The 24,892-nt window shown below is 39.9% G+C and overlaps 1 long non-coding RNA gene across 2 annotated transcripts; it reads left to right on the top strand.

Moving 5' to 3' along the window:
- The first annotated feature begins 3,188 nt into the window (after positions 1–3,188).
- LOC127484872 (uncharacterized) lies at positions 3,189–24,536 on the top strand. 2 transcript variants are annotated; one of them, XR_007912057.2, is made up of 7 exons: positions 3,189–9,014; positions 12,790–12,928; positions 14,261–14,468; positions 14,744–14,960; positions 15,950–16,114; positions 17,066–18,300; positions 24,196–24,536. It is a non-coding gene; the product is annotated as an uncharacterized lncRNA (long non-coding RNA). The 2 variants fall into 2 exon arrangements; XR_011385379.1 differs by having other exon boundaries at positions 6,235–9,014; positions 14,261–14,472.
- The last annotated feature ends 356 nt before the right edge of the window (positions 24,537–24,892 follow it).

The raw sequence follows: 24,892 nt of genomic DNA, 5'->3' as shown, positions 1-24,892 counted from the left end.
ATGATGGTGGCAGAGTTCGGTCACACAGTGAAAGATGGCGGCTGAAACCCTTGCCGCAGTGTAAAATATGGCGGGCGTCTTTGTCTTTGCCGTGTGCATTTCGTGGCGGGTTTTGCCGCAGGGACAATATGGCTGACGATATCATGTGGTTATCATGGAGATTTGTCACGTGGACGTCATGGCGCGTTTTTGCTCGGTAAATTGGCGGGCTTTGCGCAAGGTGGACCTGCGGCATTGTTAAAGATGGCGGGCGTTGCCGCATTTTGCCGGTCAAAGCAGGAGAAAACCGGGTGCTGGATTGCCGCATGACTTAACCAATCAGAAATGAGGGTGGATTAGGCACAGCCAATTAGCATGGAGGATGGAATTAGACTGTCGATGCACTGTCCAGTTACTGAGCGAGGATGTGGATGAGTTAGCATGGCTCTTTGCAGCTTTCTTTTTTCAGCCAGTCAGGACGAAGAAGTGGAGCGGCCATGTAGTGTGCCCCTCCCAGTGGGTGGTATTAAAGTTCTTTCCAAGGTCTTTTCAAGGACATTTGGCCTTTCTACCTCCCTTCCCTCTTGTTTGTCCTCTCCTCTCCAGACATGGTCTCTTGCAGTGCTGGATATCTGGCTATGTGGGCTGAACCTCACCCACATTCCTCTGTATTAATGCAATGGCCTTTGGCTAATCTACTCCCGCCCTGGCCTGTGGTCCTCCCTGCACTGTGGCCACCGGCAGTGCTCCAGGCCTGCCTGGTGTGGACATGGTGGTGAGCTGTGGCAAGGACCAGAATGGATCACAGATGATCGAAGGGAAATCCTGCCTTTCTCAGGAGGAACATCTACCCCGTGGCTAATGCTGGGGTCGGATTTTGATTTATATTATTTTTTTGGATGTCAGTCTTAATAGTCTGACTATGTGGTTTGCTGGTGTTCCAATTTAAGTCTTAAGTGACTAGTATAGAAATGTATTTTGTGACTTTTTTAATTTGTAGAATTAATTTTAGTTGCACTTAATGAGCTTTCATTTTGCATTCCATAGAATTCCTTAAATTTCTCTATAAATTCATAAACTAGTTTTGGTAGTAGATAGTCAAATTCAAATCATCTGACATTTAAAAACTTTTATTTCTGATTATGTTCTTTGAAATTGGCTTAACAAACTACTTCCCTTCGAATCTGTCAAGAATTTTGTAGCACAGAAACAGTTAATTAAAAAACTTCATGACCAAGAATAATAAAGTATTTGAAGGTCTTCACACCCACCCAGGCCTTGCTTTATTCCTATACTTGATGCTGCACTAATTGATTAATGACCTACCTACCTATCAGGCAGGAAACTTGAATTTCTGTGGTCTTGTGCCCTCTAATCAGACACATTGTATTGGAGTATTAATGCCTACATTTCAATTTTGTATGGTTTCCTGCCTCTCCAACCTTGCTCACAGCAACCCCCAAGGGTAGCCCGAGCTATGTCCATGCCCCAGCCCCGGCCCCAGCCCCAGCCCCGTCCCCAGCCCAGTCCCCAGCCCAGTCCCCAGGCCCAATCCCAGCCCCAGCCCCAGCCCCTGCCCCGACCCCAGCCCCAGCCCCAGCCCCGGCCGCGGCCCCGGCCCCAGCCCCAGCCCCAGCCCCCAGCCCCCAGCCCCAGCCCCAGCCCAGAGCTCCCCACTCCAAAACCCAGCCCTAACCTCAGTCTTAGCCACTCAGCCAAAGCTTGGCTGCTCCCTAGACCCACTCCAATTTTCATTTGTTGAGCACTCAATAAGTTGTCCGTTGCTCATCTTATTTTACTGGCATTGATGATCTTAAATGCTGACCATCTGAGTTGCCATTTTCAGTTAATGCATACAATTCCTTTTGTCCATGGTCCTATGTTAAAGACTTCCTGTACTCTGTATGTTAATGTTAAGAAATGTTAACTGAGAACTTCATATGAGGGAATTATTGCCCATAATTCGAGTTACTCATCAACGTCTCAATCCCTTGCCTTTAAGGAAGGAGAAACCTTTCCACTGTCATTGCTGCAGTAGTTGAAGTCCCGGTTTTCTGAGAAGTGCTCAGTGGTCTTTTCTCATGTACTGTGTTGACCACCTAAAGCTCTGCATTGAATGAAACTCTAATTTTCCATAATCCTACCCATTGGATTAGATGTTAGTCCAAACCGCATTTGTATTCAGGGGGAGCAAACAACCCAAGTGTTTTGTGGAACAATTAATGTGCTCAATCCCAGGTGTCATAAACTTATCCATTAAACAAAGATACTCTACTGCCCATCTTGCTCTGCATTTGGAAAGTCCTGCTGTTCTTGAGCAGTTAAAGTACAGTAATTGTTCATTGTCTTGCCCATTAATCATGAGGACCTCCAATTCTCTTTGTATTTGCCTTGAGGCAGTGCTAATCACCTGAGACTAGGGTTTTTTCCTCTTCCCAGTAACAAACATCACAATTGTCCATATTCCTGTTCTTTACAAATAAGGGCATTTGCAACATTTTTGCACCACAGCAGAAGTGCTCATTCTCAAAGCCCCTTCTCTTGAAATATGGATGAATACAACTACAGTTGTATATTGTCCTAACAAAAGAAACCCACCTATGCTCTTTGCTCCTAGGTTGTGCAACTTGCCAACCACTTTGCATTAATATGTAAAACCTTTCTTTCCCATGGCCACATCCTTTAATGTAGGATGTCCTCTACCTCTATACTATATTGCACTGAGGAGTTGACTACCCGAGATCCCTTCTCTTAAACAGTTGAAATACATTAATTGCATATCATGTGTGTCTTACACAACAAAAATGTACTTGCACCCCATTGTATCTTTTGGGTGTTGTCACTAGGGGGTGCACATTATTCAAGAACCCAGCTCTTGGACAGTTAATTTGCAGTTACAGTTGTCCAGAGTGCTATCCACTGAAGAAGGGCCAATATATCCTGTGTGCATTCTATAATAGTGGGATGATCACCCAAGGTTACTTTCCTTGAGTTGATGATGCACGTAATTGCATTTGTCTATGATCTTGTGCATTGGCCTCATCCACTCCCTTCATTCTGGGAGACCTTTCCTACTCAAGATCTGCACTAGGACAGTTGATATGCGCAATTTTAATTTATTAGAATTGAGTCTTTTTAAAAGTCAAAATCCCTGCCACTTTCTTTGCTTTACTTCAAGAGGGTGCTTGATTACCTGAGGCCCCTTGTCTTGATATTGCTGATATCTCCTGTTATTCTGGGATCCCATCCCCTCAGGCTCCATTTGCATTGCCTTAGGGGATACTTGGGACTATAAATGTGCATATTGTGATACAAAATAACCCTAGGGTCCCATCCCTTCACATCTCCTTAGCATAACAACCAGAATGCTGGCTAGCTATGGCTGCCTTTCCTATACCATTGGAATGCGCACAATTAATAGCAATCTATTCACCCTCAAATTAGAGCAGGATACCATCTTCTTGCCTAATTTGCATTACTGCAGAGGCTAAGATTTACTCTTTTGAATTGTTAATCTTATACTTTCAGTCCTGTATTCCTTACCTGTATACCAGGTAAGGACTCCACCCACTCTATTTGCATTACAGCAGGAGGTACTTAAAGCCACAGTGCACAATCTTAATTGTTCTCAACACACACTCAGTTGTCCAGAACTGTCTTTTAGATCAGGACTCCTGTACTTATCAAAGCAGAGAATGATAACCGACATAAAACCCTCCTTTTGGGTCTGTAGTTGTATATGATTGCATCTGTCAGTGATCCTTCAAGTTAGACTTGGGACTCTGACTTTTCACACCGTCTTTGCTTTATTGCATGAGACAGTGTTCACTTAAGGCCCCTTTATTAAACTGTTAATGTAGTTGCATAATGACAACTACATTAGGATTCTTCCCCTTCAAATTCCCAAAAAAAAGTACTATAGGAATGCTGACCACTGATGCTTTAATTTGTGGCCTACTAATATAAGTGATGGTATTTGTCCTTGAGTGCTTATATGCACCAGAGAAGGAAATCCCTCCTCTCCCGTCACCAATTTTACCTTGTCTTCAAGCAGGGATGCTGATTCCATAAAATTCTTATGTTTATATAGAAATGGGACACAGCTGTAAGTGTGCACAGCCAAGCACCTTGGATATTAACGTGTATAACTGCACGTGGCTCATCCCATTTAAATAAGATCCTACTATGAGGCTCCTTTTGCAGTACAGCAGAGGTGCTGATCACCAAGGCCTATATTGGCCTGTTAATGTGGGTGACTGTATTTATCCAGTTTCTTGTATACTAGACAAGGAAGCCTCCCTTGCTCACCCCTCCCCCACCTTTCCTTTCCTTTCTAGCACAAATGCCCACTCCATAAATCTTACATTGGGAGAACAAGGTGCACAATTGTAAAGAAGCACAGCCATGCACCTTGGATGTTAACGTGCATAACTTCACGTGGCTCATCCATTTGAATAAGATCCTACTCCTTTTACAATACAGAAGGATGCTGATCACCAAGGCCCCACATGTTGGCCTATTACACGGGTGATTATATTTGTTCAATTTTCTGCTTTCTAAAGATTTACTTATTTATTTGAAAGGCAGAATTACAGAGAGAATCTTCCATCTGCTGGCTCACTCCCTAAAAGGCTGCAACAACCTGGCCTAGGCCAGGCTGAAAGCAGGAGCCAGGAGCTTCCTCTGGGTCTCCCACATTAGTGCCGAGGCCCAGGGACCTGGGACATCTGCTGCTTTGCCAGGCATACCAGCAGGAGTTGGAGGGGAAGTGGAGCAGCCGGGTCTTGAACTGGCACCTATATGGAATGCTGGCACTACAGGCTGTGGCTCTAACCTGCTGTGCCACAGTGCTGGCCCCCAGTTTCCTGCTTTCTCTAGACAAGAAAGCCTCCCCTGCTCCATCGCTAACCCCATCTTCCTCTCCCTTGCAGCAGAGGTGTCCATTCCATATGACCATTACAGTCAAGGTGCACAATTGTAGTGACCACAACCATGTACCGTGGACATTAATGTACATAAGTGCACAAGGCTCATCCCATTTTGTGGTACAGCAAGAATGCTGATCACTAAGGAACCTATTATTGGCCTGTTAAGTGGTTGATTATATTCGTCCAGTTTCCTGTGTGCCAGAAAAGGCATTTCCCACTGCTCCTCCTGGCCCTCATCTTCCTTTCACTTCCAGTTCTGATGCCTAATCCATAAGACATTACATGGGAACAGTCAAGGTGCACAATTGTAAGTGACCAAAGCCATGGATCTTGGATATCAACGTGCATAACTAACTACATGCGGCTTGTCCCATTTTGATTAAGCTCCTACTCTCAGAACCCTTTTGAAGTATAGCAGAGGTGCTGAGAAGTAAGGCCTGTAACCTTGGCCTGTTATGTGGGTGATTATATTTGTCTGAGTTCCCATGTATTAGACGAGGAAACCTACTTCCTTCCACCCTCTGCTGCTCCTAGCGTTTTCCTTCCAGAAGAAATGTCCACTCCATAAGACCATTACATGTGGGCAGTCTAGTTTCACAATTATAAATGCCACGACCATGCACCTTGGACATTAATGTTCATAACTGCATGTGGCTCATCCTATTTAAATAAGATCCTACTCTCAGGCCCCATATGCAGTACAGCAGGGGTGCTGATTACCAAGGCCCATATTCTTGGTCTGTTAAATGGGTGATTATAATCTGTGTGCTAGACAAGAAAGTCTTTCTTGCTCCAACCCCAACCTAATCTTCCTTTCCATATCAGCAAAGATACCTACTCCATAAAACCATTGAATTTGGACAGTGAAGGTGCACAATTTTAAGTGACCACAATGCACCTTGGACATTGATGTGTGTAACTGCGTGTGGCTTGTCCTATTTAGATGAGATCCTACTCAGACCCCTTTTGCAGTACAGCCGGGGTGCTGATCATCAAGGCCCATGTTCTTGGCCTGTTATGTGGGTGACTATATATGAGTTCCCATGTACTTGTTCATATTCCTGTACAGTAGGTAATGCTAAGCCCACCTACTACTTTAATATCTTAATGTTTGTACAAAATAAATGGTTTTTACTTGACCACAACTGGATGCCTTTGACATTAATGTATGTAATCATGACATGGTTCATCCTATTTGACCAAGATCCTATCCTCTTGCTCTCCATTTACAATGTACCAGGGATGCTGACCTCTAAGCTCCCTTTTCTTGGTTTGTTAATGCACATAATATATTTGTCTGGGTTCTTGTGCATTAAACAAGGATAGCCCACCTCTGAGTTCCTATGCCTTTTAATAGGTGGTTTCCACTGACTCAGACCTTTGAATTTGGACAATTAATATGCATAATTGCAGTTGTCCACATCCCCATTACTTCCAAGACCAATGTACCTCCTTTACATTACTGCAGGGGATACTGCCCCCCCCCCCAGATCCCATCTAGTGGATCATGAATGTACATAATTGAAATTTTCTTTTGTCTTTGTCAGTAGCATATAAAGTCTTATCCCCTCACTTTTCCTTAGTAGTACAGCAAGATGTACTGCTCAACCAAGGCCCTCTTCGTTTGGCGGGAGTGTTAAGTGCAATTCCATTTTCTCCTGTACCCTTCACTAGATAAGGGTCCCATCAACTTCCTTAGCATTTTCAGCAGGTAGTGCTCACTACAAAGGAATTTTTATTTGGAAAGCTCACATACATGAACAGTTTGCTAAGTATGTCCTATACCAGAACTCCTGTAATCTCCCTGCTTTACAGCAGGGGGTGCTATGCACTCAGTGCCTTGTCTTTTGGATTTAATGTGCATTAATGCAATTGCTCCTCTCTTAGGGTATCACTTCCTTATACTCCTTTTTTTTTGAATCAGGGGCATATTAACTATGTATTGGCCCCTTTTCCATGAATATTAATGTACATAATTGGTCTGTGGACCTATGTGGTAGAAAAGAACCCTATGCTCCTACCACTGCCTTGTGATTGCAGCTGAGGAGAGCTAACCATAACCTCAGCTCTTGGGCAATTAATATGCAACAATAACACTTATTGAGAATACGGATTGTCAGATGGAAACCCTGTACCCTCTTCATTTGTAACAGGGGTGCTGACCAACTGTGACACCTTGAACTATTAACTTGAATATTTGCACTTGGGCTCCCCCTTTCTGTTAGACTGGAGTAATACACCCTTACATAACCTGTGCATTACTTCAGGGTGTGCTGGCCACTCCAAACTTCTCCTTGGACTGTTCATGGGCACAATGACAATCAATGGTTCTTTACCTCTTTGAAACCTCTCCTGGGACTGTTAATAGGCACAATGGCAATTATCAATGGTTTTTTTCTCTCCCTGGCATTGTTAAACAACACTTTCTTTCCCATGGTGCAATAAATTGTAGTATGCCATGCATTTGTCCATCAAAGAACAACCTATATTTCCATTCCCAGGTAGCCATGGTCTCACCATCTATGCAAGGTTTTCCCTCTCCATTGCCCCTTGTGTGCCCTTGGACCCTTCTCATGGACTATTAATGCTCACAGTCCAGCCATTTGAAAAGATTGTGCTCCTTCTGTCCCATCTGCCCCCACCTGGTCCATTTTGCCTCTTTTGGTATGTAATGTTGACTGAACAAGGCCCTCTCTCTTCGACTTAAAATGTTAATCCCAAATGCCACTGTTTTACCCACTTTGCATTGCTGTAGTGGCTCAGTTGCACTTTCCTTGGTCCCGCCCATTAGACATGGACCCCTCCCACTTACTTTGCATTGCTTCTGAGCACTGCTGACTACCCAAAGCCCTTTCTGTGTTATTAATGAATGAACACAATACTGATTGTCCCACTTTGCAGCCTGTCTTTAAGATCTCTCTACCACTTTGATGTGTTTGTGCAGCATTCATTAACAAAAGCAGGCCTGGAACTATGTGGATGAACCTTCATTTTTTTCCTGCAATTGCTAATGATTCTGATTTCAATTATTGTCACAATCTGGGTACAGGAGTCATTCCTTCCCAGCTCTATTATTGCTTTATTGTGCAAAATATTTACAGCACATCAGGCTCAGTGAGCTGAAATACCATCCTGTATTTTGGGTTTTTAACATATAGTGATCAGTTGATTGGAGGAGAGTTGTGATTTTCTTTGCATTCTTCTTCCAGAGAAGATTGCCTGGTTAAGAATCTTTCTTTTGTGTATTGCTGTGGTGCTGTGCCGACTGCTAGGATACAACCAGAAGCGTTGTTAATTGCTTGTTTTTTAAGAAAGACATCTGGATTGCAAGGTGGAATTGATAGGCTGGTCATTAATTTTTTTAAGCTGAAAAGTCCATTTATACTATGTACTTAATGATCAGTGTCTCTCATTTTACCGAGTGTGGTGGGTCTGTGGATAGACCACTGTGACTCTTGTATTATAATTATGGCATTACCAAAAGGGTTCTGGAGTGGAGTGGACCTCTTAAGATCAGTATCTTTGGGCTGTACTACCATTTTAAAATCAATCCTTGTTTGGTTTTTACCACCATTTGCTTTTAGAAAAATGATCTAAATGTTCTAATCCTTCAATTTCTTCATCTGGAGCACCAGCCTCTAATTATTTCAAGAAGATGGCTATAAAAATGATTAAATGAGAGAACATAATGCTGAGGTGCTTCTGAAAACCATAGGTCACCATTTAGTTCTGCTAATAGCTTGAAGCATCACACTGAAGTGAGGACTTAACCATAGAAATGATGGGATCAGTTTCCCCATTTTATAAGAAAAATAAGCCATTACCTCATCATTCTTCTGAACATAAATCTCAGCAGTGGGATAGCTGCCTAGTAAAAAGGAGTAATATCCCGGCCTCTAGTGTACAGTGTCTTATGCCAAAGGAGTATTTAATGTGGAATTGCTGAAGCACATAGCTAGTCATCACAACAGCAGTTCTTTGTAACCACTGAAAAAGGATACTATGACTCTGAGAAGGATGCCGAAAGATCAGCCCAGCCCAGGGTGCAGTTTGCACTACTGGCTCCTTGGACAGCTGCAAGAAGAGTCTCTGGCTCTTTAAGATTCTGTAAGTACTACTTTGTGGCTATTAAGTAATCTTTTCCCTATGCTGTTTTCTTTCTCTTAAATGCCACCCATAGAAAAGTGAGAGGGTCCTGCAAGTCTCTTGGCCTCTTCCCAACTTGTCTGCAATATATATTTGTGTGTGTGTGTGTGTGTATATATATATATATGTTTATATTTGTAAACTGGTAGAACTATAGAATTAATATTGTATACCCAGCCCTATGCTAGGTTACACTGACATGAGGGATGGAAGTGATATCATCCTATGTGATTTTATTTCTGAGATTGTTGTTGAGCCAATATAAGTACACTTCAAATAACTGTAGGAAATGATTGTCAAGTGTTGTATGAATTATGAAAGTTTGTAAAAGTGATTTGAAGTTGATAGGATAGAGTTCAAGGAGATGGGTTTATTCTCTCTCTTTGAGCCAGGATATGATTGACGCAGCCATCTGTAATCCAGTTGGTGTGTTTTAATGTCATTTTTTTAACCTCTTTACCTCTTTTGGAGGTATGAAGAGAAAGGGTCTAGTCATTGTGTTTGACTGTTTGCCAAGCTTGGCAAAGTGATGATTGTCAGTTTTATGAGCCTGAGATTTTCAAGGGTCAGGGTTTTGGGGTTATAAGTTTGATACTTTGGCTGCCTTTAATTTGGAATCTCTTTGCCTAGAGCAATGGAAAAGAATGTTTTACAAAAACAGAGAAACAAATAACAACCCTTGATCTTGCCCACTTTATGCTATAGTTTATATACCCTTTTTCCTAAGCCTTTTCAGCAGGTACCTTGGTAAGCTAAAAGAAGCTTATCCACCTTGATGTAAAACAAACACAAAGAACCAGCTGAAAAAACATTCTGTAACAAAATTTGAACCTCTTTTCCTGCATATCCATGTATTCGAGCAGGAGCAACAAGAACTATGTATGCAAACTGGGCTTTTCTCTTAACTGCCCATTTTAATTCATATACATGTTTCCTCATAGCTTGTTCTCCCCTCTAATGCCTAATGGCATTTTCTGGCTAAGGGAGCATATATATGATGGTATGCGTCATGCTCCTGAATCTTCTTGGAAACAGGTCTGTGACATTGTTTCTTAAACTTAAGTTACGCTTCAGGATGAAAACCTTTTAAAGGAGTAAAATTTTCTGAAATCCTGAAAAATGTGTTTTGTGGAACACTGACTTAAGATTGCTATTTGAAATGGAAACATGTTTTCTAATTTCAAGTTATTTTTTGTCAAAGACATGTTTTATACAATTCATAGATTTAGGGGATCCATGAGAATATATCCACAAACCCCCAGGGTTCTTATCACCCCAATTTGAGAAACACTGGTCTATGCTCAAGAATTCTTTGATTTCTGCTAATCAGATCATCATTCAATAGCCATATACAAATATAGCGATTATTGGCATGTTTTAAAGGAATCAACTTAGAGTGGTTCTGTACCGTGACTCAAATGGATGGATGGCTCGATTTTAGGTGGATTGACATCTGTTTAGATCCAAAGGTAAATCCTGGAGTTTTAATAAATTTCTTGAAATAATCTTTGCCCTTAAGAAAAATCTCTGGCAGTTGTTAAAAGAGATGCTCTATGCTCTGGAAATGTGGGCATCTTCAAAGTTGAGATAATCCTTGTGTTAATTCAAATATTTATTGTGCCACGCACTGGAATAAATAGCAAAACTAACTGTTGGCATACTACATTTTATGGTATGCTTGTTAGTATGATTGCCATTGCCTGCAAACTACACAGCATTAAAGTTTCTCAGCCTTCCAGGTCTCCCTTGACTGAAAACTACCTATTAAATAACTGCTTTTATTTTATAACATTGACTAGGCTTTCTAGGAAAATTGATGCTGAAGAACAAAGTTTAATTTGTTCTTTTGTCCAAGTGTCTTTTTTTTTTTTTAAACAAAAACTCTACCATTTGCCATCAGTCTGGCAATGCAGTCCTCTATTATGAGATGATCCAGATAATCTTGACAGTGAAATGAAAAAGTGATAAAAATTTTGTAGAAAGCTCCAATACCCCTTGAAAATACATGCATAGAGCTAAAGTTAAAAAACCTCTGCGTTGGGAGAAGATGTGGGTTTAAGTACTATTTGGCCACCTACTAGTTAAGTTGAAGCAGTCTCATCCTCTGGGCTTCCAGTCTGTCAGATGAAAAATGCTGGATAACAAGGTCATTAATTGTCCTTCTAGCTATCATGAATCTGATCTTGCAGTTATTCAAACCAGCTGGTGGCTCTGCTACTTGATTATTATACTCAGAATATGTTGACAATTTGTTGGGTTGCAAGGTGACAGATCAAGGTGTGTGTGTGTGTGTGTGTGTGTTTATAATTTATTTGAAAGGCAGAGAGTTACAGAGAGCCAGAGGCAGAGAGAGATCTTCCATCTGCTATATCACTCCCCAAAAGACTGCTACAGCTGGAGCTGGGCAGATCCGAAGCCAGGAGCCAGGAGCTTCTTCTGGTTTTCCCACATGGTACAGAGACCCAAGGACTTGGGCCATCTTCTGCTTTCCCAGGCCATAGCAGAGACCTGGATCGGAAGTGGAGCAGCCAGGTCTCTAACTGGTGCCCATATGGAATGCCAGCACTGCAGGCGGTGGCTTTATCCACTGTACGACCTCGCTGGCCCCGACAGATTAAGTTTCAAATTTTTTGTCAATGAATATTGAACCATAGTGAAATGTATGGTCTGTTTGCTGTTCCAGAATGTATCTACTTTCTGGCCTTAGGTTCCTTTTAACTGAAAGGGAATGTTCCTTAAATATGTCATTACCATGTTAACAAAACTAGACAGCTTTAATGCTAAAGCAGCCGTTCTCTGTAAATGTGTTCAGAAGATCTAGGGAGACTGGAATAGTTATTTTCTTTTAGATAACAGAAATAGATAGTGGACTTGAGCTTGGCTTGGATTATGGGTTCAAAATTTCTTTATATCAATGTGCTTGCACATAGAGTGTTCATTTGCCACCATTAGTGGGGCTTCATGAAGAACTAAATATATATATATACACACATATGCATGATCTGTCATTTTTAACTGGAAGACTATTTGGAGGTGAAGTATCTAATCTTCAGTAAAGATAGGAAGGTTGTTGCCAAGAGATTTTGAAGCTTGTTCTGCTCCTATTGAGGGCATCATAGAACACTGTTTGGCTTTACTAAGCATCTTATCTAGAGAATATAGAGATGAGTTAGTGATTTTCCATATACTCATCTTAAGATTTGTTTGGCATTGACATAAAGGTCCTTATAATATGATAATTCCTGACCAGTTACCTGGAAGCCTATGTTTAATGAAGGTTTACCATACCGTACCATACTGTATCATACAAAGTGCTTCCACGGTTGCAAACATGGCTTATATCTGCTTAAGTGAGCTCCTATGCTATGGTAAAATCATGTAGCCAATTATTGAAAATGGTCAGGACAGTTGCACCTATAGATGTTGGTAGCAACTGCTTGCTCTGCTGCCTTATGTGTTTAAGGATTCTCAGCAACAAGAAGTCCTATAACCACAAATTTAGTCAGCCCTTAAGGTTTGACCATATTTTCATGGAGTGCTTTTTGTTCATGTGCTTAATTCTCCTGTGATGTTGTCAGTGTTTAGGGAGACCAAACAGGCTGGAACATACCTATGTCTAATGCTTCAGGTTTTACTTCCTGGTGGTTTTTTTGTTTTTGGTTTTGGTTTTTTTTGGTTGGGGTTTGGTATCCTACTGGTGCTTTGGTAGACTGCTGAGGTCCATCTTTCTTCTCAGGGTCATTCCCAACTATGTGAGACCTGAGGACTGAGAGCAGCTGCAAGAGACCTCAAGTTCAGCAGATCTTTACTTTTGAGACTCCAGACCAGTTCCAACTATTCTAAGTGGATGGCTTGCAAGTTGCCTGGAGAAAAAGGTAGTTGCCAAGCTTACCCTTGTGGGACTTTTGTCTTTGGCTTTAACTTTCTACATCTCTACTTTTAAAAGCAGAATATGGGCATCCTCAGTTCCTATACATTGTTTTTGTTCACATACACATACATTTTAACTTGAGTTTGGCCTATTTTATGTATCCCTCAGTGATGGGCTCCTGAGAGGTCTTTAAGGACAGTTATACTTGATCCCCATTTTATGAATGAAGAATGGGAAAGCAAAGCAATAAATAGCTTTCTTTCTCATCAGATGGCTAACTGGGGAGATAGATCTCAACCAAGCCTTTGGATTGGTAGACCTTTAAATTATTCTCATCAACTGATATAATTACATAGGATTTTGTTTATGAATAGGACCAATTTAGTCTGTACCAGTTCTACTTTGGCAGGCTGACTGCACTGTCACTGCCATTACCTTGTTTTAAGAAGTTGAGAGTTTTTTAATTTGTAAAACAATGAAATTGCTGAAAAGGTCGAATAGGAGAAGCCTGAGGCCTGTATAAGCTCTTTATCGGCTCCTTAGTCTTTTGTATCTGGTGTTCCTCTTGCATAGTTAGCTATTGTCATGACTAGGGTCCGTGATCACTTTTGGTTTCTCTGAATATCCTAGAACTCAGAACTCAGAACGCTGGTGGTGCCATTTTATACAAGTCATTCAAGAAATGGACCATATGGATTGAGTAGAAAACAGTTCTATGTATTTACCTTTGCAGTATTACAAGATGGCACCACATAAAGTAAAAATTACAAGAGGGCAATGCTGAAAAACTAGGTGACAGACAGATACTTGTTTAGTTTTTAAAATGGTGCTTTATGGAACAAAGAAGCTTGAGGCGATGTGGAGAATTCTTAGTGAGTGCAGAGGATCAAACCATATAGGAATTTTTCTGAATGGCTTTATGGATCTCTGGGTTGAAAAGGCTTTAACTTCTGTTAGTTTCAACCCCTTGATTTCTTGACTGCCACTATCTTTTCTGATGAGAACACAAGGGCATTAATAATCTATATTCTAAGTGATTGCTCATTAATAGAGATGAGAGGATAAATCACAATGTGGGAATTTTGGTAATTATTCAGCTCTAAATTGCTTTTGAAGATGAGAGAACTTACATGGAATGTAACTGGAATGAATATTTGAATTCTCAGGTTGCTAGGCTGATAGCTAGAATACAGAGCTCAAATGTCTACTCCTTAGTCCATACAAACAAAAAGTAGGGGGCAAACATGATGCAATTCAACTATTGATGACCCATTGGGATAAACTTTGCCAGGATACTCCATTTCAATAATTTACCTTTCCTTTGTCTCTTCTCCAGATCTTCCTGGAAGAATAGGCTTGTTGCTTTACAGTGTTAGTGACCCATTCCCTTTGACGATCCCTAGGTGGAGATGGGGCATGAGGATCCTCCAGGGGAAAAGCTCACTAGCACTGGGCAACAACCCTAGGTCATGAGGTTCAACCAAGATACTTCCTTGGGCCCAGATAAGAAGATGAAATCTGAAAGACAACCACCTTGTGTCAAGGTGGGTAAGTTGTTTCTAAAAGCATAATAAGTAGTCTTGATTTTGATCTTGTTTTCTAGTATACATTGTACTTAGCTTTCCACTGAGATTGTACTCATCATTATCCTGAATCTACTTTGGTAAAAACAGCTTCCTGACTAACCTGGGAAGCAACTGGGTATGACATTGGTGAAAGTGATGATACGAAGAAGGCAGTAGGCTTCATGAGTTAGGGTATATAGGGTGGGACTATAAGATGTGGTACATGCCTACAAACCAATTATTCTTTCTTTTAGGAGAACATGGACAACAACTGCCACATTACAACACCTTGGGATGTCCATGGGATATAACACACAACAAGCTATTTGAGAAGATAAATAAGAGTTGTAGCTTTTTGCTCTGTGCCTGCTGATTGATGGATGCCACGTAGCTACGAATTAAAACATGGGAAATGACACAGTTTTCTATCATTGGGCAAGAACTAAAGGATGAGTTCCCTGTGTCCTCTAGGTCAGTGATGGGTGAGGCTGATTATAAGGATGAGGGTTGGGAGATGAAGGTGACCATTCAGTGCAGTAAATCCTGACTATATTGGCATTGTGCAGCATTCTTCATAAAGAGTGGCTGCCCCATAAATTCCATGAGATGTTTTCACGAGTTAGAACCCTTGCAATGTCATAATTGATTAGAAAGATGCATAGATTTAGAAATAGAGTTACCAGCAGAGCTTGTTAGAAAGCCTAGGACTTAGAAAGCTATGGTGAGGGTTATCTCAGAATATTTATTATAGGTAATTTTCTCCTCAGGCTAGTACCCTATGTGGATGTTCTTACTGTGGAAATGACTGCCTCCCAGAGGTACTCACATTTATCTCAGAGAGCAGCATTATCTAGTTTGGAAATGGTGCTCTATGACTGTGTTTTGGTGGTCCTGAATCAGGAGGCTTAAGTAAAGCTAACTTGAGACAGTCATTTCTTAGACGTTCTTCTTTTTCCTTCATTTTCTCTGAGGTCAGATCTTAAATATTTAGATTTTTTACTTAATCATTTAATGAAAGCAGGAGTGAGGAACATCCAGCCTGTGGGCCATATAAGGCCTGCAAAACCAATTGGTCTGGCTCTGCCAAGGCAACTACAGGTGGGACACAAAATTCAATAAATGTACAGTAGGGTAATTTCAAAGGTTGATAATTTTTTATGGTCTGCAAATGATATTATGAATATTGAAATGGCCCTTGGCAGAGAAAAGTTCCTCCACTCTGAACTTAAATGTATAAGATAGTGTCTCTAGTGACTCATCAAGTGACACACAGCAAGATATTTTTCCATATATGTGTAGTTTCCTATTCTGTTGAATGAGGAGCCAGAAGCTTTAATTTCACAGTTTTATAAGCTCCGTGGAAACACCTTCTATAGCTCATTACTTTGACTTTTCTGTAACTCTAGCACAGTACTCAATACTTCATTTCATTTAAATGATTTCTCTCTTGTTTTTTGTAGCTCTTGAATGTTCCTTTCATGGCTGCCAAATCACCCTTCCCAAAATCAGTGCAAAGAGCTGGGTCTTCCGCAGAATCAAGAAATTTGAACATGCCAAAAGATGCCTTCCTACCTAAAGATCAACATGCTTGCTGACAATGTAGCACTTCAGAGTAGCAGAATGAAGTAAGTTGTTGGTTTTGCCGTCCTGTGGGGATTGCTCCAGAACTAATAAGCTGTTTGTTGGGAATTACTATTGGATGGGATGTGGTAGTCCCGCTTGAGGTGGGGATGAATGTGAAATGGGGAGATTACCACTCTCCCATGTTACCAACTGGATTCATTGAACAGCTCAGACACTCCAGTCTACTTACCAGTTGTGTCAGAGAAGAATCTAACAGATTAAGATGTACTGTAGAAAGAATCCTAGACTCTGAGGCAGTCATTGTAATTGTGAAGGATCTGAAAACAAAGTTGGTTTTCTAAAGGGATGGGGGAAAGATGAAGCTGTACAACATGGGGATTGACTAAGTGCTATCTAAGCACCCTTTACTGAAATTGTCACTCATCTGTGACACCTCGTCTGGATCTTATGGAAATTCTAGTAAATACTTGTAGCAGAATGTCAAGAGGCACACATTCTGTGTTTAAATCCCTTCTGTTACTCATTAGGTGTGTGACCTCTGGCAAGGACGATCTCTGATTAGACTTGAGTTCTTGTTGAGGAGTAAATCAATCATGTATGTAAAATACTTAACAGTGCTTGGCCCATGGCTAGCAAAAGGCATCCCAAAAAGTTGCAGAAGTTCATCTGGCACAATACAAGTGACCACAAGCATTATCTGGTATCAGGCCTACTTGGCATGCCTTGGTTCTATTTAAAAAATCTCTAGGTAAAAATTTGCAAATCAAAGAGCATCTGTGTTGGTGATGATGATTCTTAGTAATAACTGTTATTGGTAGTAGTATAAATAATATTGGTAGTAATAATAACCTATTGTAGTTATTAATGACACTTTTTGCTTTTCTTTTGTTGTCTTCTTTTTGTGCTTATTGTGCCCCTCACTGTGTATGTCTCTTCTACTTCTTACCCTCTTCCCCTGAATATGTGCCCTTTGCTTATCTTTCGCTCCTAAGTGTGTATTTCTCTTTGTCTTTTTTCTTCCTTGTGCGGCTTTGCTCTTCTCTAAAGTGATTGTTATCCATTTCCATGTTTCTCTTGCTAATTTCTTCTATGTGTGCTTTTGCTTCATTTTCTCTTTTTGTCCCTAAGTGTGATCTCTGCCTTGTATTTGTTGTCTCTCTCTAGTTTGTCCACTTTGTTGCTGTTAACTCTTTGCTCTCCTACATCTGGCTCTTCTTTCACTATGTCTTCCTTTTGTTTCTACTCTCTGGGTCATACGCTATGTGCTTTTTTGCCACTTTCTTCTTCTACCTATCTTTCTTTGTCTCTTTGTGACCCTTCCACTTCGTGTTGGCTTGATGTTTCATGTTTCTCTGATTCTGAGCTCCTTTCTGATGTTTCTCCTCCTTTTCTTGCATTTCTCTTTTCTACCTTCTCTTTTTGCCCCTCTTGGGCTATTTTCTCTCTTTCCTCCTTTGTGTGCCTAAGTGTCTCTTTGCTATTTGTAATTGTCTACCTCAGCATCAATCTCTGCTTATTTGTGTTTCTTCTCTGCTTTTCCCCTCTCTATTAACCTTTGACTCTTTCAGCCTCTATGTTTGCCTCTCTTTGATTTTTATGTAATTTCTCCTTGGATCTGTCTTTGTGTATGTGGGCATGTGTGCATATATGTGCATGTCATGTGTGATTGAGGGGGTTCCTAACCCCTTCCCAATAGGTGCAGAATGTCAGCTATCAAAATGAACAGTGTAGAAGCTGTTTCTTATGCCAAGTTACCTAATGAGATGATCAAGACCAAAACAGCACCCTAAGATCAGAACTGAAGTAAAACCCAAGACCACAAATGGACAGAAGGTGGAAGGTGCATGATGGATAAAAGACGCAAAGTGAAAGACAGATGGTTTAGACCTTGAACCTTGAGGACTAAGGTTGAAAATACAAGACCCCAAAAAAGATGAGACCCTCAGGCCTGAAACCAAACAGAAACTTTGAAAACTAATATGTACAGAAAGTGGTCTGAGTTGGACAGAAGGCCAAAGACCCAGGGTGGAGGCTGGAGGCCCAAGAGCTGGAATGGACACATGGGAAGCTTAAAAACTGAGATGTATAATACAAAGCCTAAGACCAAGTTATAGTTTGAAGACCTAAGGCCCATGGATGGAAGGCTGCAGACACAAACAACACCCAGGACTCAAGCCACCCCAGATGGACAGAAGACCCAAGCGAAACAGTGATCTCCTGACTAAAGGTTGGAAGCTGAAGTTCCCTTAACCAGAGCCCAGGAGGGGAGAAACCCGGGGAAGTCCCAAGATGAGAACCCTAAACCCCAACTCTTTTCTATTGTTGTACCTTCTACTCTTAGACATTTTGAATTTTCTCCTCCCAATTATCATATTGCCATTAAGCCTGCTTCTTTTGTGATGTCCTTCAGAAAGGAATGTGTCTTTAGAGTGGTAATATGCATGGGCTAGTCTTGAGCCAGTTTTTGTTGTAGTTTTTAGCCATTCATTTTTTTCATTTCTCTTCATGTCTATTCCATTTGAGAGAGACAACAAAATTCAATCAATATCTAGTCTGGCTTTTGGTATTACACTCAGGAGCAAGCATCTGTATAGGTTATATTGCATTTCTGTCTTCTTTTTTAATCTCAGAAGCCTTGGGCTGATGAGAAGACAAAAGCTGTTGTGGTAAAAAGAAGTGCCAGGCTATCTAGAGAAAATGTGAAGAGATGCTCTGGCCATTGAGAAGAATTAGACAAGAAATAAACAGATCATACCAGCCTTCTGAAAAGCACTAGCCAACAGCACCTTCCTTTGAGCTTATCCAGATTTCTGAGATCTGGAACTTCTAGTAATGGTTACAGATGGGTGATTGCCTGCCCAGAGTGAGGCTTACACTCCCAGCTCATTGTAAAGGCCAGATAATTTGGTGGACCACACAAACCCTATTTCTGAGTTTAACATCCACTTGTAGGTTTAAAGATGACAGAACATGAGATGATATAATGGTTTAATCCTTTGCTTGATCACTAATTCTCCCCCTTTTGTGAAGGAAGTTGATGTAAATGATTGATAATGTGTTTTTAAACACTGTAAAACACAAGACAAAAACAAGCAAGGCAACCTCATTAATAGCATATTGGCAGTCACAGACAATTAACATTTAAAAATACAGTGCCTCTTGTGAAGCATTATGTAAATGCTCATCACACATTTTCTCTGAGGTCAGATCTTAAATATTTAGGTTTTTGGGGCCATAAGCTCTCAGCATGTTTTTTTTTTTACACAACCTTTTTAAAAGGTAAGAACCATTCCTACCTTGTGAGCCAAGTGGATTTGATCTGCAGTTCAAAGTTTACCAACTTCTGTTGTAAATGCCATAGAATATTTCTGAATATTATTTCCTTTTCTGTTTGTGTCCTTGTGCTAGTCTCTAAGGATGTGTGGTCATATCCTGGTGACTTGTAGAAAAGTGTGTGAATATGTTTTATAAACTTCTTTGAAGCACTGCCAAAAACTTAAGAGTTTCAGTATTGATGAGTGAATATTGGCTGCCTATTCTGTGAATCCTGTGCTAAGCATTGGAGATACAAAGATTTAAAGCAGCATGAATAAAAAAGTGCTTTTTCAAAAGAATGTAGTACTACATAGTACTATGCAGACATAAGACATTAAGTTTTGGATAAATGAAGAATTTGTATAGTTGTGTTTCTGTTGCTCTTTTGATTTTGAGTAAAAGTTCAGTATTCTAGGCAACAGAAAGCACATGGACATGGCTTTTAAACTATAAACTATACTACAAACAAACGGGATTAACCTACCGTGATCCTCTACATTGTGGCAAATATGCTGGAGGAGTCTTCTCACAGACTAAAAGTTTCAGAAAGGAAGTGCCTATTAAAGTGCTTTGCAAACTAAAGCACTATACAAAATATCAGTGAGCTACATGTTTATGAATGAATGAACATTAACTACTTCTTACATACCCAGTATTGTTTTGGGCACTAAAACGCCCAAAATAAGTTTTCCCAAGTGATTCTCTCATGTAGTAAAAATTTAGACACAAGGAATAAGATATCAATTGATCTAATCAATAAAGACTTTCCCGGTGAGATTGAGTTAAATTATTGCTGATATGTTTTCCATACTAATGGAACGTAATGAATGTGAATGAGATTTCTAAACTACAAAATGCTATGTAATTTGAAGACTTCAGATGTTTCTGTATGAATAAAACGTTCCACAAGATAGGCATTGTTTCTACAAAACTCTCATTTGTGTTTGAACCACAAGGAGAAAGATAGTTACACAAACTAAGGGCTTAAATACTTACTAAAGGAATGATTCCATGTCAAATTGCTTATTGTGTGAACTCACTGTTACAGGCAGTGAGGAAATACAGTTTTGTATTCAATTGTGCCTGCAGCTGAGAATAAGGCAGTACATACGTTAGCATTTTGTGAGGTCTAAAGCACCATAAAAATGTTACTATGGAGTTTATTTCTCACCTGGTGCTGAATACTAGGTTTATAAAAATTAAATCACAGTTATTATACTATGCAAATAAAGCAGAAAAGTTGACTGAGGATTGAACATGCTAAATATAATATGTAAAGTGTTCAATGTCTTATGAATGCAGAGTGGATAGTAATAATTTAATATACACCAGTCTCCTTTGCAAGGCATTGAGGATGCAAAGATAAACCATCTTTTTATCTAAAAAAAGATTTTATTTATTTGAAAGGCAAGGAAATAGAGATCTTCCACCCACTGGTTTATTCCCCAAATGGCCACACTGCTGGGTCTAGGCCAGGGACAGGCTGAAGCCAGGAGCCAGGAGCCAGGAACTCCATCTGATTCTCCCACGTGGGTGGCAGGGGCCCAAGTACTTGGGCTATCTTCTGCTGCCTTCCCAGGCACATTAGCAGGAAGCCAGATTGGAAACTGAGCAGCCGGAACTTAAAATGGAGCTCATGTAGAATGCTAGCGTTGCAGGTGGAGGCTTAACCAGCTGTGCCACAACGCCAGCCCCAAAGATAAAACCATCTTTATTGTGTCCTGGGTAGCAGAGGAATGTGTATGAAAATAATGTCATTTATAAAAGGCTATGTGTACATTAGCAAAATTTGCTAAATGAATACTCTTTACTATTATCCCTAGACATAGTAACTGGGGTTACAAGAATTCATTGCCAATATTATTGAAGCTGCAATGGAGATCTCTATGTAATTCACAAAGCCTACAGTTCTATAAAGATAGGAATTAACTGTTGGCTTAATGAATACAGATTACTTTCTGTGAAGCTCAGAATTGCATATCCTATTATGTAAAAATGAACTTACCATTGTGTGATCTCACAGGAGGAAATAAAATAATAGTTGTGAGATCTGGAGCAGAAGTTACTTAACTACTAAAAAACTTATTTGATGATGATGATGAAAACATGGGGAAAAAGGATTTGTGTAAGGCTGTGGTAATGCTGAATTAAGTGAAATGATGAAATCCTGTTCATCAGAATACTTGGCTCCTTATAGAAATGATGGAAATTCTTTTGTTAAAAATCAAAGTGTTGTCTTTCCATCCAGTTTTTGAATGCTCCATGCTGACAATGAAGGTGAAGTAGATTCACCATGGCGTGGCGTAGAGATGATGAAGGAGAAAAATGAAAGGCTCAAGTTTGCTTTTTGATTCACCTGATAAACATTGTTCATGTGGAATACCCCATTCCAGGTCCTGAGCATAAGAGATGAGGTGATATGGACCTAGTCTAAAGCACTTAGACCACTGATCATAGCTGAAGATCGAAAACCATCTTTAATTTGATTTTTGGCTAAATAAATATATGAGTGCCTGCTCTCTGCAAGGTGTGATGGTTGATGAATTATGTAAATCTGGTTCAGAAGACCCATTTACTTGCCTTGGAGATCTAAAGGAAATGAAAAAAGGCAAGATTCATTCAACATAAAACAGAGACATTTTTCTTGGTTCCAGGAAACTCCAGAGTTGCTTGCTCATTTGTGTCTCCTTTCAAACCAGAACACTCCTAAAAGGATGCAGGAATCCTTCAATGTCCTTCAATTCTGCTTTTATTATAGTTCATTAGTTTAAGATGAGAATCAAGATGAAAGGACTAGTTTTAAAAGGTATTGGCAGACTGACCTGGCTTAGAGTCAGGAAGACACTTGAGAAACAACAACAAAAAAGGTGTTTCATATTTGCTATTTTTAGTAAAGATGTGTTAAATCTGAAGAACGTACTAAGTGCTGAGGAAATGAAGAAAAGCAAAAAGCCTAGGCCAAAATGTACTTTATACCCACCAGCTTATGGTGGAACCACAAGAAAAAACGTAATAAGAGCAAATTTCATAAAAGACTGCAGACCTTTCTTAACTGAAAAACTTCACACTGCAGCTGTGACTGTAAGACACAGAGAAGGAGTGATTAAATAAATAGATCTCCTTCTCTTTGGCGTGCTTTGTAGAGTGGAAATAAAAGAGGACTTTTTTATTTTTGCATTCATACAAATATTGATGAAAATGATGCTAAGCGCCAAATTAAATAGATTTGTTCCAAAGGCACTTAGCCTGATTTGGAGATGCAATAAGAAAACAAATGGAGTGATACTCTGTTAAACAGAAGTATCTATTATGTCAAGCCATTGTGGTAAATCTTAGATAAAAAAAAAAAAAAACAGAAAAGATCTTGACTGAAAGACACTTGCTTATCAATTACCTCATTGATTAAAATATAGGAGGTAGTTTAATGTTCATTCATTTTTTTCACTTGGTCATTCTACAAATATATCTGGGTGCCTACTAGATAAAGAATCCTTTGGTAGGCTCTCAGTTGCCTCAGAGACATTACAAACTTGCATTCCTGCCTAGAGCATTTCTAAAACTTTGCTTTTGACCTGTTTCCTGATTACAGGCATGATTTTGTCCCTAAACAACATTGTGTGGTTTGATTCCTACTCCATATCTCTTCCTCCGCTCTGGCCACTGCAATCAGCAGGTAGCTGGGTTTTGTAGAGAACTTGCTCCTTGAGTTGCAGGAACTCTTCTTGTAATGGACGGCTCATCCCTCATGAAAAATGACTAAGACCACTGTTTGCCAGAAGGAGGGATGCCAACCAACTAATTCCCAAATCTCAGTCTCACTGGGGAACCACCCATACCTGAGCCACAGTTGGTATTGAAAAGCATTTACAGTTGTGGTCTATTTGCAATTCTTTGACCCTTTATGTGCTGACACATGGATCTATTTCAGAAACAATCCTCAGCACATAATAAAATGGAGATGGAGACATGATTTCTTTTACAACAGCTTCATAATATATACCATAGAAATGTTCTTATCATCAAAAGAATGTCAGTGGATGAAAATAGCTTAAAACTTAAGAAAGCTTGCTTAAATCTTAAGTTCCATAAAATACAAATTGGAAATGACAGAACAAAAAAAAGTAAAGTACTCTAAGTCTATGCCAGACTAGGATTTGACCTTTTCTATTTTTAAATCACTCACAGAGGGTGGGACAGGAGGGAGAGTGAAGGAAAGGTCAAATCTGTTCTAAGGGCAGTTGCCCTTTGTTCTGGATTCTGTATTGAGAGCATTACTAGCTCCAGTTATAACTTGGGATTGCTTTTTAAAAGTTTAATGCAGTTCCAATAACTGATTATTGTTGACATCAGGTCCTAATTTGCTGTATGCCTTTTGAGAAAAATTTTTGTCTGAATGGCTATCAACTAAGCCCTGGTTCAGAAAGGAATGGAATTTATTAATTGAACCAATGTGACCCACTTTCATAAGAGTTCTTTAAAGCTGAAGCTAACATTTGCTGCAGAGGAAAAAGACTATTGTTCATTGTAGTTTGTAAATTCTTTCAAAGTATCTGAACTAGTTCACGTGGCAAGCCCACAATAACATCCGTAAATGGAGAAGGGAATAATGGCAAAGTATAATTGGTGAGTGGAACAATGTAAAAGGGGATTTGGGGTAATACTTGTTAGTTTCAACTTTGTACATTTTTATTAATATTAGACTTTTTAATGTATCAGCTAGACACAGCACCCTTTCTTCAAGCAGGGTTGGGGGGTACATTTTTGGAAAGTGGTAAGGAGAAAGTAACTGAAAGCCTTCCTTTCACAGTTTCTGGCATCACTATCACTGCCAATTAGACAAGAATAAGAGAACATGCTATCATCTACTTTAGTCGCATATGTGAAGTTGTAAAGGAAACTCCTTCATCTCTTCGTTTCTGCCTCAAAGAATTCTATGCCAAAATGCTAAGATAAATGGAAGGAAGTTGGACTTGTGAACTCATGTAAAAAACTGACTGTTGATTCTTTAGTGTTTTGAAGATCCAAAAATGTTGCTCAGCATGGGTGACCAACAAAAAGCAATCTGAAGCTATCCCCCACATCGTGAAAGAAAAATTGGGGAGTTTGTTGTGTACTGTAAAATAAAATGTACTGCTTTGAGAACTTGCATTTTTAGTGTGATGGTTTCTCAATTTACTATCTTTTATTAATCTCACTGGTTATTTTTTTTTTTAGCCTTAGTCATAAAAGTGTTATCAGGTCTCATTTCTTACAGATTCTGGTGCTTTGGCCAAAGATACTGAGGAACACAAACCTAATAATATGTTAAGAAGCAAAAAAACTATTGAGAAATAAGAGTGGGACAATAGGAATAGGGTATAAACAATAAAGTTGTAGGAGTTCAGATGCATTCAGGAAGGAAGTGATAGTAATTGAAGAAATGAAGAGGCCTGGTCCCTAAGTAGGTGAAGGGATATGTGAACCTGTACAGTGTGTTATAGGCAAGAGTTTCTAATGCTTTGTTG

The sequence above is a fragment of the Oryctolagus cuniculus genome, chromosome X (assembly GCF_964237555.1).
Source record: "Oryctolagus cuniculus chromosome X, mOryCun1.1, whole genome shotgun sequence".
In the NCBI taxonomy this organism is placed as follows: Eukaryota; Metazoa; Chordata; class Mammalia; order Lagomorpha; family Leporidae; genus Oryctolagus; species Oryctolagus cuniculus.
The sequence above is the reverse complement of the archived record's forward strand: the minus strand, read 5'-3'. Positions and strand labels throughout refer to the sequence as shown.